This window comes from Aptenodytes patagonicus, chromosome 2 (assembly GCF_965638725.1).
Source record: "Aptenodytes patagonicus chromosome 2, bAptPat1.pri.cur, whole genome shotgun sequence".
Classification (NCBI taxonomy): Eukaryota; Metazoa; Chordata; class Aves; order Sphenisciformes; family Spheniscidae; genus Aptenodytes; species Aptenodytes patagonicus.
In genome coordinates, this window is record NC_134950.1 from 79,534,341 (window position 1) to 79,544,285 (window position 9,945).

A 9,945-nucleotide genomic window follows, 5' to 3' on the forward strand; every position below is an offset into this window, starting at 1 on the left:
TGCTGTTTGCCAGAGGATGGAGAAACAGAAGACACTGAGGGTCCTAGGGGCCATGACAGAGAAGACTGATCCTGCACAGGTAGGGAACAGCCTGCCTTGGTGCCAGAAAAAGGCTGAGGGAAGAGGAAGGGACCGTCTGTTCTCAGAACAGGAAGAAATCAAGGAAGATAAACTGGTTCAGGAATTGTTTGGTCCCCTGCCTGCTCAAGACCCTGGTGCTACTGGGTTGACATCAACCCTTCCACTCTCTGTCTTCCCTTTGCCACCAGAACCACAGTGGCAGACTTGCTTACAGCCTCCTTGGACAGATACCACAGCCATAGGGATGAGGCCTTGGCCAAGCCTCATGAGACACTTAAAAATAAACATGCCTTACCTAGAAGCCTGGATAGATCCTCTTCTTCTGGTTTTCACATATTTTTCCGCTTTTGCATTTCGTATACAAATGCCACCACTGGCTCAGCGTCCAAGAATATGTATGATTCTTGTCGCAAGATTTGTAAGGATGGGTGCAGGTAGACGAAGACCCAGTTTAAACAACTGTCCAGCTCTGTGGCTATGACTATATGCCATGAAGGTGAAGTAAACACCCTACACTTGGCAGCCCTCCTCCCCACTAGAAAATGTCTGTCCATCTTTGGCAATGGATGAGAGGAGACCAAGCTGGGAAGCTGGTAGAGTGGTCCAGCCTTGGAGAAGGAAAGAAGGTATCTTCAGGGTACAGCCCCTGCCTTCTCCTTCCCCTGATCTCCTGTGGTCACAGTGAGATGACATTTGAGCATCCAGCTCACCCATGCAGTCACAACGGTGCTGGGCCTGCCATGTCCCTCCCAGCCTGGACCTCCTTGAGAGCTAAGCCCCACGCTAGGCATTAGCTCCCAGATCCTGCTGTGTGGGTCGTGGGTGGATGCCTCTCAGAGGCTGGCATGGGAAACTGAGGCAAAATGTTGTTTGGGCTGAGGGAAAGCTGGTAAAAGCCAGAAATTACAGTGACGGTTTTCAAGAGACTATCTGTCTTACGTAGGAAGGGTACCGGTTTTATGAGGGTTCACGGAGAATTGTGCATCTTGTATGTGATTGGTGTCATAGAAGTATGGAGACAGAGTCTAGGAGTCAAGAAAAGGGAAAGAAGGCCAATCCTATGCTGGATTATTGCTGCTACGCTGCTGAGCATTGGTTCAGCATCAGATGTGCTCATGTCGCCTCTCTGGATCTGGCAACCCCAGCAATGGTAGTACCGGCCTTGGTATTACAAGCGGCAGAAGCACGCCTTGCAACAAAAAAAAATCTGAAATGGCCAACCACCATTTTTGCATAAGGTGCAATGGGAATATAAAGTGCATATTTGGGGCTTGTTGGGCGTCGCCACCTCACGAATGGCTGGGCAAATGAATATGCCACAGAGATTGCGGATGTTCAGAGATCAGTCTACACGTGTCTGAAAATGGCTGGAGCAGGTAAGCAACACCTGGTACAGCATAGATACACTCAGAGGTCATGAAGGCTGATGTCAGTGGGTGAGAAAGAGAGCTTGGCCTCACTGGAAAGAAAGACTGAGGCATCACCAGTCAGGCAAACTGTGAAGGCAGTAGTGTTGCATGTGATTCTGCTGTGATAGCCAGCCATGACTCAGTGGTTGTGTTTAGAACAAGCACTATCCATCACCACTGTTGTATTTGTGGTTTTGGTTTACAACAGGCCTAATTTAATCTGCTATGAAGGCATGTCTTAATCCCAAGAAGATTTTCAGTTTCTATTTCCCATATCTTAGTGTGGAAACAAGGATGTCGAGGGTCATCCATTCTGTCTCAGACATCCAGATAAAGCAGTATTCTTTAGAAACCAAAGAACTTACTGGTTTCTTCTAATATAGTTAATTGCAACATATTAGCTTTCACGGGAACAATCAGGTAGGAAACAGCCAGCTGAGATTTGCTCTATAGTACAGCCATTCCAGTTCTGGCGAACATCATCTGAAGTGCACAGCAGCCCAGTGACTGTGGTACCTCCTGGTGCTTCCAGGACTCAAGCGCAAGTTTCTGTACTGCTAATGACAAGCCCAGCAGCTGATCTACAGCTATGTATACAGCTTCCGCTAATCCACGATCTCTGTGTGCATCTTCACGTGTACAGAGTGGGCAGGAAAGGACCACTGACCTGCACTGATCCCATAGGTGGGGCAAAAGCCCTTCTCTTACAACATCTATGACTGCAGCCGCAGGGTGACAAACGGTTTGTTCTTTGCATGGTATGTAACACAGTGCTCACTAGATTCCTCCTTACATTGGCTCTGCAGAAGCAGCAGTGAAGCATGAAAGGAACTGCCATTTCTACTTCCAGAGTACAAAGGAGCTGCCACCCCAAAATGTATTTCTGGAACCTAAGTGGTGAAGCACATGAATGTCATCTAATCGTAAAAAGTACCAGTGTTGCATGCCTGATGCTGTGAATTTAGTATGTTTGCTGTTCTAGCCATGCCCATGGATAACTGCTGACTGTGAATGCTATCATTTGTTGGTCCTGCTAACATAATACAGGTCTTGCCTTTTGTCAAATTCCAAAATGTACTTCGGGCTGGAGCAATATTTCTGTAACTTTCTGCAGATGTGACCTCTGTCAGGGCCTACCTGTCTTCCTGGGACTTCTTTGAGTAAGCTATGTATTCATCTCTCCGGCCAAGGACCAGTGAACTACCAGCTGGTGGCAGCAGCAGCTTCTGCAAGATCAGTGTATGACTGTGTGTAAATACACACTCCTCACTTTTAAGGAACTGAGCCATTGCCAGTAATCTTGCAACTAATCTAACTATTTTTTAAAGAATTTAGCATCTCTAATCCTTTGTCACCCCTTTTGAACTTTTTCCATAGTAGCTTGGGATTTATAATTGGCATGGAGAAACAGGAACCTAAAGTATGTCTCTTACTATTGTGATGACAATGCTGATATTAAGATCTTAGGAAAAAGGAGGAAGAGTTCATTACCCATAAATGCGTTGCAATTGACCTTTCTTATGGCTATGTGGTGTAAAGAGGAAAATGAGAGAATATGGTGAGATTTAAGGGAACACGAAGGTAAAGGATTGACCAGAGTCAAAGTAAAAGTGTTTAGCAGGCTTCAAAGATGAGAGTGTGTTGTTCTGGGAGCCAGATGTGATCTTATCATCATCTTATACAAAGGTTCTAATACTTCCCCTTCTTTACTAAAAGTACCTCACTGAGTGCCGTCTTCATCAGCCTTTTTTTTTAAAGCTGCATCACTCTGGCAGGACATCCTTTTTATCCCTTCTACCAACACACTCCTCTTTCTTTATCTCTTCTTTCTTTGTCTGCTCCTCCAGATTTACGTAAAAATTCCTTATCATGGGCCCCTCAGCACATGACTTTGTACTTTGTACTATTGAACTTTATCCTGTTCCTGTCACTTCAAGTGAGCAAGAGGACTGTGATGCAGTTTTAAAACTTCAGGACCCAAAAATTATTTGATGGCACCATAAAGTGCCATCAGAGAGACGGCACAAAGAGCCTAAATTACTGAAATTCTAGCATTCTGCCTTTAAAGTGGGACTCAGTGGGTTTGACTGTCTCCCTGTGTTAATGTGTGGTTCACACTGACATCCATCTGTTACTTAGGTGACCTAGAGTCTTAGTGCCTTTGTCTACCTGGGGGTTAACCCGGCGCTCTGAGCTGGTAATAAGCTACATTTGTGTGTCCCTTTGGTGCTGTGCACCAGAGTACTGGAGCACCTGGAGTGCTGCTTTCAGGCTCAGCTGCTGTGCACTGACTAGTGAAGCAGGTCTGGCAGCAGCCCTCAACTTCATGTGGTGCGGACTGCAGCTGATGCAGGACACCCCTCGGACTCTTCTTGGAGTAAAAAGCCATCCGTCACCAGCTGGAGACTCTGCAAAAAAGGGGCTACCTAGGGCTTCAGATGCATGTTGTTTGCCCCCAGTTAAAAGCAGGAGAGCTGTAAGGCCTCAGTGATGGCCCTGGTTCTCTGGTTATATGCAGGAGCCCGGGAAAGTTCATGATCTCAGACCTTTGGAAATTCTAGCCAGAAAATCCAGAAAGTCACTGTCTGCAATGACAAACAAGAATTTTTGCATGCAGAGTAGAGTGACCATCATATAGTTGCCGTTCCTCCAACCATTCCATGAGATACAGCTTCCTCACTGAGCAGCTACAGAATGACTGTAAAGGTGATATTGTAAGATGAAAATGTGGTCAGAAGATCATAGAATCATAGAATTGTTTAGGTTGGAAAAGACCTTTAAGATCATCAAGTCCAACCGTTAAGATGTCAAGGTCAAGATGTCAAGGCTGAAGATGGAACAGGGTAAAGGATGCCTTTATTTCAGGAGAAATTTATGAGTGATTGCTGTGCTTTACAGTAAGACTTTTCTCAGGATTACTGACCATATCTTGCATTTGTGTATGAGTGCAAGAATTTAAAAATACCTGTGTGTATATGAGATAGTCACATCTGACACAAAGTTCCGTGATTCAGAATTCCTGGATGCAAATTTCTTTTAGTCAGTAAGTAGCAATACATGAAGGTGAATACATAAAAAGCCTCTCCTGAACATTTCCAATGCTGTGCAGACTTAAAAAGCAGACAGACAATCATATTCTCCAGGGATATTGTTTACCTCACTCATTCTCAAAAGATGTTGCTGTGATATAATGGCTATTCATTTACCTCATTTATTCATTTACCCAGGTATCCTTTGCATTTACCTGGGCTTATCATGTCCATGGAGTGGAGGTTACCTCAAGTATTTTGTTTATCTAACTCAGTGAAAGAGATTAGAAATGCCAGATGGACTTCCGACACTGAGAGGAAGGTAACTTCGGAGGATGTGTCAACAGTAACGTAAGCACTGCACATGCACCTCTACAGGCTTTTGCATTCCAGGGGTGAACATTTTTGTGTCTTTCTTCATTCCTGATGTTTGTTGCTGGAAATGCCTTTCCTCTGAATATCCTTTTAAAAATAAGTGATGTTGCCACTTTGGAGGATGAAAGGAGGCAGACAAATAATGAATTATCAAAGGTGCCCAGTGAGATACTAGTAAGCATTGGGACAACTCAGTCAAGAAAAGGAGGAAGAGATGAACAAACAGCTTGCTTGTTGAAAAGGTGTGTGTTTGCAGGTTTACAAAGAATTTGCTAAATAAAACTCCATTTGATTCTAGGAAGGAGGCTGTGTCCCATGCTATAAAGGAAATCAATGGTGCCTACCAAGCTGATCTAGGCAAATAACTCTTTTAGAGTTCCAGGTCTAGAGGCTGGCCTAATCCTGAGTATATGAGCAGGACACATCAACACTAAGATTTTAATGCCACCTATAACAATCTATCCGCAGACCTGCAGAGGAAGGCAAAAAAGATCAGTAGAGGACAAATCATGCATCAAGATAAATAAAATAAAATCTTTCCCAACTCCAGTGGAAGCCCTGAGGCATGGAATTATTATAAGCATAATGCAAATTGACAGTGATCTAATCTATTTTCTCACACATTTGGGGATACTGACACATCAGATGCCCAGGGACTCACAATATAAGCTTCATTTTCTATCTTCAGGCATTTTCCTATTCTACTGTGTTGTACGATTATGTCCGTAAGCTTCTCAGGCTCCATCCTGCAAGACTGAAAGCTACTGCTTCCAGTGCTCAGGAGAGTATTTCAGCCCTTCATTCATCAGATAGCTGGAAGCCTTTAGATTTCCAGTCCAAATGTATTCAGGATTACTCACTGTACAGCCATTTGATCATGTGATGAAGTCAATATCCCTCTCTGACATTTACTTCTCAAATATATTTATAAAGTGTTACCACACCCCCGTTCAGTCTTTGCTGGGCTATACTAAACAAGACAAGATCTTCTAATTCTCCTAAGAAGATGTGCATTTTGTTCCCCTAGTCATCCTAGAAATGCTTCTTTGCACTTACTCAATTTAAGTAACATTTTCTAACACACTCAGGCCTTGAAATTCTGCTGCATTTAAGTGGAAGCAAACAATACACATCTGAGCTTTTCGCTGAGACCCAGGTAACTCCTTTTTTGCAAACTCAGTAAAAATGAGAAAATCACTGGCCAATATCATTCTGCTAGGAAAAAAACACCTTCCTGGTAGCCCCAAAACAACACCAAATTGGTATTGCAATAGGCAATCAGAGCTCTGATTCTCCAGCTAGTGACAGATACCTCTCTACTGCAAGAAGGGTCTGAGATGCCCTTCATCAGCTGCAGTCTGCTTCATGTGAAGCTGAGGGCTGCTGCTAGACCTGAGCTTTGAACACTGTCCTGTTTTCACTAATCAGCGTACAATGGCTGAGCCTGAAAGCAGCTCTCCAGCTAAATATGTAGGAGAAATATCTGTCAGAGGTGTATCACAGGTCAGAGGTTTTTCACAGCCAGATGCCCTTTTACCTCCCTGATTCTGAAGTCATTGCATCATTCTAGGATGTCTTCATGTATCGTAAGTGGGTCAACCAGTCCTGCTCCAAGGCAAGGATAGGAGGGCCGTGTCTGGGAGATTGCAGGCTTGTTCAGTTTGACTCCTGCACCTGGCAAACTGGTGAGAATGTATAATAATGAACAGAGTTAATAGATATGTTTCTACTATGTAAGATACTATGGAAGAAGAATTGATGAGGAATCCGTAAAGAGAGATCATGGACCAAATTTATTCAGAGTTTTTTGTCAGTCAATGAGTATGTGGATAAGGACAGTCTAGATGATACAGGAGGAGTCTCCCCTGCAAGCTGTTTTGCTCCCTGCTTTGCTTCAAGGGCCCAGGCTTCCAGCCATCCAGAGTCCATCCTGGACTAACCAACTAATTCCCTTGCTGAGGAAGCCTGGGTATGAAAAAGAGGAGTTCACTACATCACTTCAGCTTTTTTACCCTGCGGACAGTATGGACACAGACGGTACCAGATTTCACTACTTCCAGCACGATCAGAGCAGTCCCCTGTCACAGCAGAACACTGTTTGGCCGGGCACACCTATTACACCTTCCACATCGCCGAAACAGCTTTCTCATCACTTCCATCATTAATCTCCTACCGTTTTACAAAACAATGGTGCAAGGCCACAGAGGGGCTGCTTGGCTGTGGTCTCCCTTTGCAGAGACCTTGCTCTTTTTTATAGCTTCACTGCTGGGTAGATACCTCAGCAGTTATATGAGATGGGTAAATAACTTTCATCATGTTAAATTTATGATAGCAGCTCCTGCTGCCAACTGTCACAGGAACACCATGCAGAGACCTTTCAGTTTAAAACATTAATGTAGCCAACACAAAGGCTTGAGTTGCTAATTGGCATTCTGGTTCAGTTCAGCATATGTGCCCCACCATCCTGTCTTGCACTAGATATTCAACCAGGGACAGCCACTGAACGCCTTGTTCTGCATGACCGCCCACCAGGACCGAAGCTGCAGGTGACGTTTCTGTGACTTCAAGCTTTTGCACCAGAGCAGGAGCAGCCTCCCAACCTGTCCCATCATGTTTCTCTGTGCCCTGCCCCATCTGCTAACAAGAGGAACAGAAATTTCCTTCTGTGGCTTAGCTTCCCCCCTGGCAAGTCCTGCTTGAGTCATTTGTCCATCAAAGCACAGATTACTTGTTACCTGGAAGCATCACGCACCACAAAATGTCTGCATGCAGTTTGTCTGCACTCCAGAAATTTCACAGCTCCATGGATGGGCCATCAACAGCTCAGGGGGGACAGTGTGTCTGGTACTCCAGAAGGTTACTAGGAGAAGGCTTGGACACACTTTCCAATATCCTATAAACTGGAGGCTCCTCATTCGCTCAGGCAAGGTGGGCTATAAAGAAAAGGAAGGTAGGAGAGGAACATGAGATGGACAGAACATTCCCGGATGCTTCAGCCCACCCGCCTTACGTTCCCCAGGACTTCTGACCTCCCGGGAGGTCAACAGTACTCTGTCAACAGTATTTCACATGCAGATCTTCTCAGGGTAGGAAATTATAGCAAACACCTCCTGCAACAGACCCCGGGTACCTGCACACAGGGAGGGATCAAAGCAATCCCAAGGGTTATCACACTGACAGGCTTTTGGACTGGGCAGGTCAATAGCATGCAGGGCAGAAGCAAACAAGGACAGCGTTGTGGCATCTGTGCTTCCTGGGCCATCATTTACAGTTAGCTCGCAGCTCTTCATCTTCTTTCTGTTCAAAGCAGGCTAACAGGAGATGCACCAGGTGTCACACGTGAGTCAGCTCCGCTAGTATCTCCTGACCTTTCTCTACAGGGTCTCCTGGGAGCAAGAGGAGAGGGCCTCCACCTCCAACTCTCCCAACCCCTGCTCCCCCGAAGGAGCTGAAGAACAGTGCCGCCATCCCACCAGTCCCAAAGGTGTCATGGTGCAGCCGACAGCAGTGCGGCCCTGCCTGGGCCATGGAGTGGTGCTGTGCCTCCTCCTCCTCGTTTATGCCATGTGGCCCATAATTCAGTTTACATTTGTTGTGATCTCCTCAAATACACATTCTGTACAGTGAATTTTCTTGCTACATTATTAGGTAAGATTTTAAAATAAATAAATACTTATTTCTGGGCTTTGTGTGCATTGCACAAACTGAGAAAATAAATGAAATTATGAACAACCTTGTAGTAAGGTTTCTCAACAATTTTACTAAGATGATTTTCAGCCTTCAGTAATGCCATGCTTGAAAAACAAATATAATTCTACTTCTAGGATCTTGATTTTAAAAACAGCAAGCTTTTTAATCCGTGGTAAATCAGACTGATCTATCATTCGTGTCCATTTCTAAAGCCTGGCAAAGATACTACATTTCACGCTATCTAGTTTGACATAATGGTCACTGGTGAATGGTCACCTGCTGAATACGAACCCGTTGGTAAAACTAAGTGGTTTAAGTAACAGGAAGAAGAAAGGTAAAAAAAGCTCAAAAGTGAACTGACCCCAACATCTTTTTAGAAGCGAGTCAGTTACCCAGTTTTTGATGAAAACGTAATGTGCCTTGCAGATAGCTTTCAAGAAACCCAGCCGGTTTTCTCTGGAGATCTTTACAGAAGCGCAGCAGTCCTTTTCCAGCATAGGCCACTCTTCAAAACTGCAGAAGACTGGTTTAGGCCACTCCTGGCGAAGGGGGTGCTTGCTTGGAAAAGGTGTTACAGAATATAATGCTGCTATATGCACACACTGCCCATTGCTTTACGTCCTCTGCACAGCAGATGTAATCACGCTTTGGGCCTTGCCTTCACTACTCCCCAATTCAAAGCATTTATTGCATTTTTTTTCTTTTCCAGTCTCTGAAGGTAAAGAAGGCTGTGGGGACAGAGATTTTCAGAATCAGCTTTTCCTTCCTGTGCCACACAGAGTCCCAGGAGGATGGACCTACCCGGTCTGGAGGCAAGCAGGTGTAAGAGGGACGGGATATGTATATCTGCCATGCTGAAGAAACAAAGATTGCCCCATCATTCCCAACACAAAAAATACAGAAATACACACACACACAAATATATGCACACATATGTATTTATATCTATTTTTCAACCGTGTTTACATACTGATTTTTATAGGTATCTGCTTTATCTATGCGATTGTATGTGTTTTGGTGGGTAAATGTATGCACAGTCAACACAAACACAGATGCATTTAAATCCAATTATGTCCTTACACATGACCATACAGTTTGTATGTATCTGCATTACGTATGCGCTATATACGTGTGCATACACGTGCACTAAACTCTGACTGTACATAAATTTCTAGCCGTGTGAGCGACGACACACGCATACATACAGGTACGTGTGCAATACCTACCCACACACCCGTGGATCTTTCCCGGGGTGGCGGCTACCAGCGCCCCAAACCGCCACCCGCGGCGAGGGGCTCCCGCCCCTCCCCGCTGTTACCGCCCCAGGCCCGCCTCGCCGGCAGGGCCGCGCCCGGGCTGCC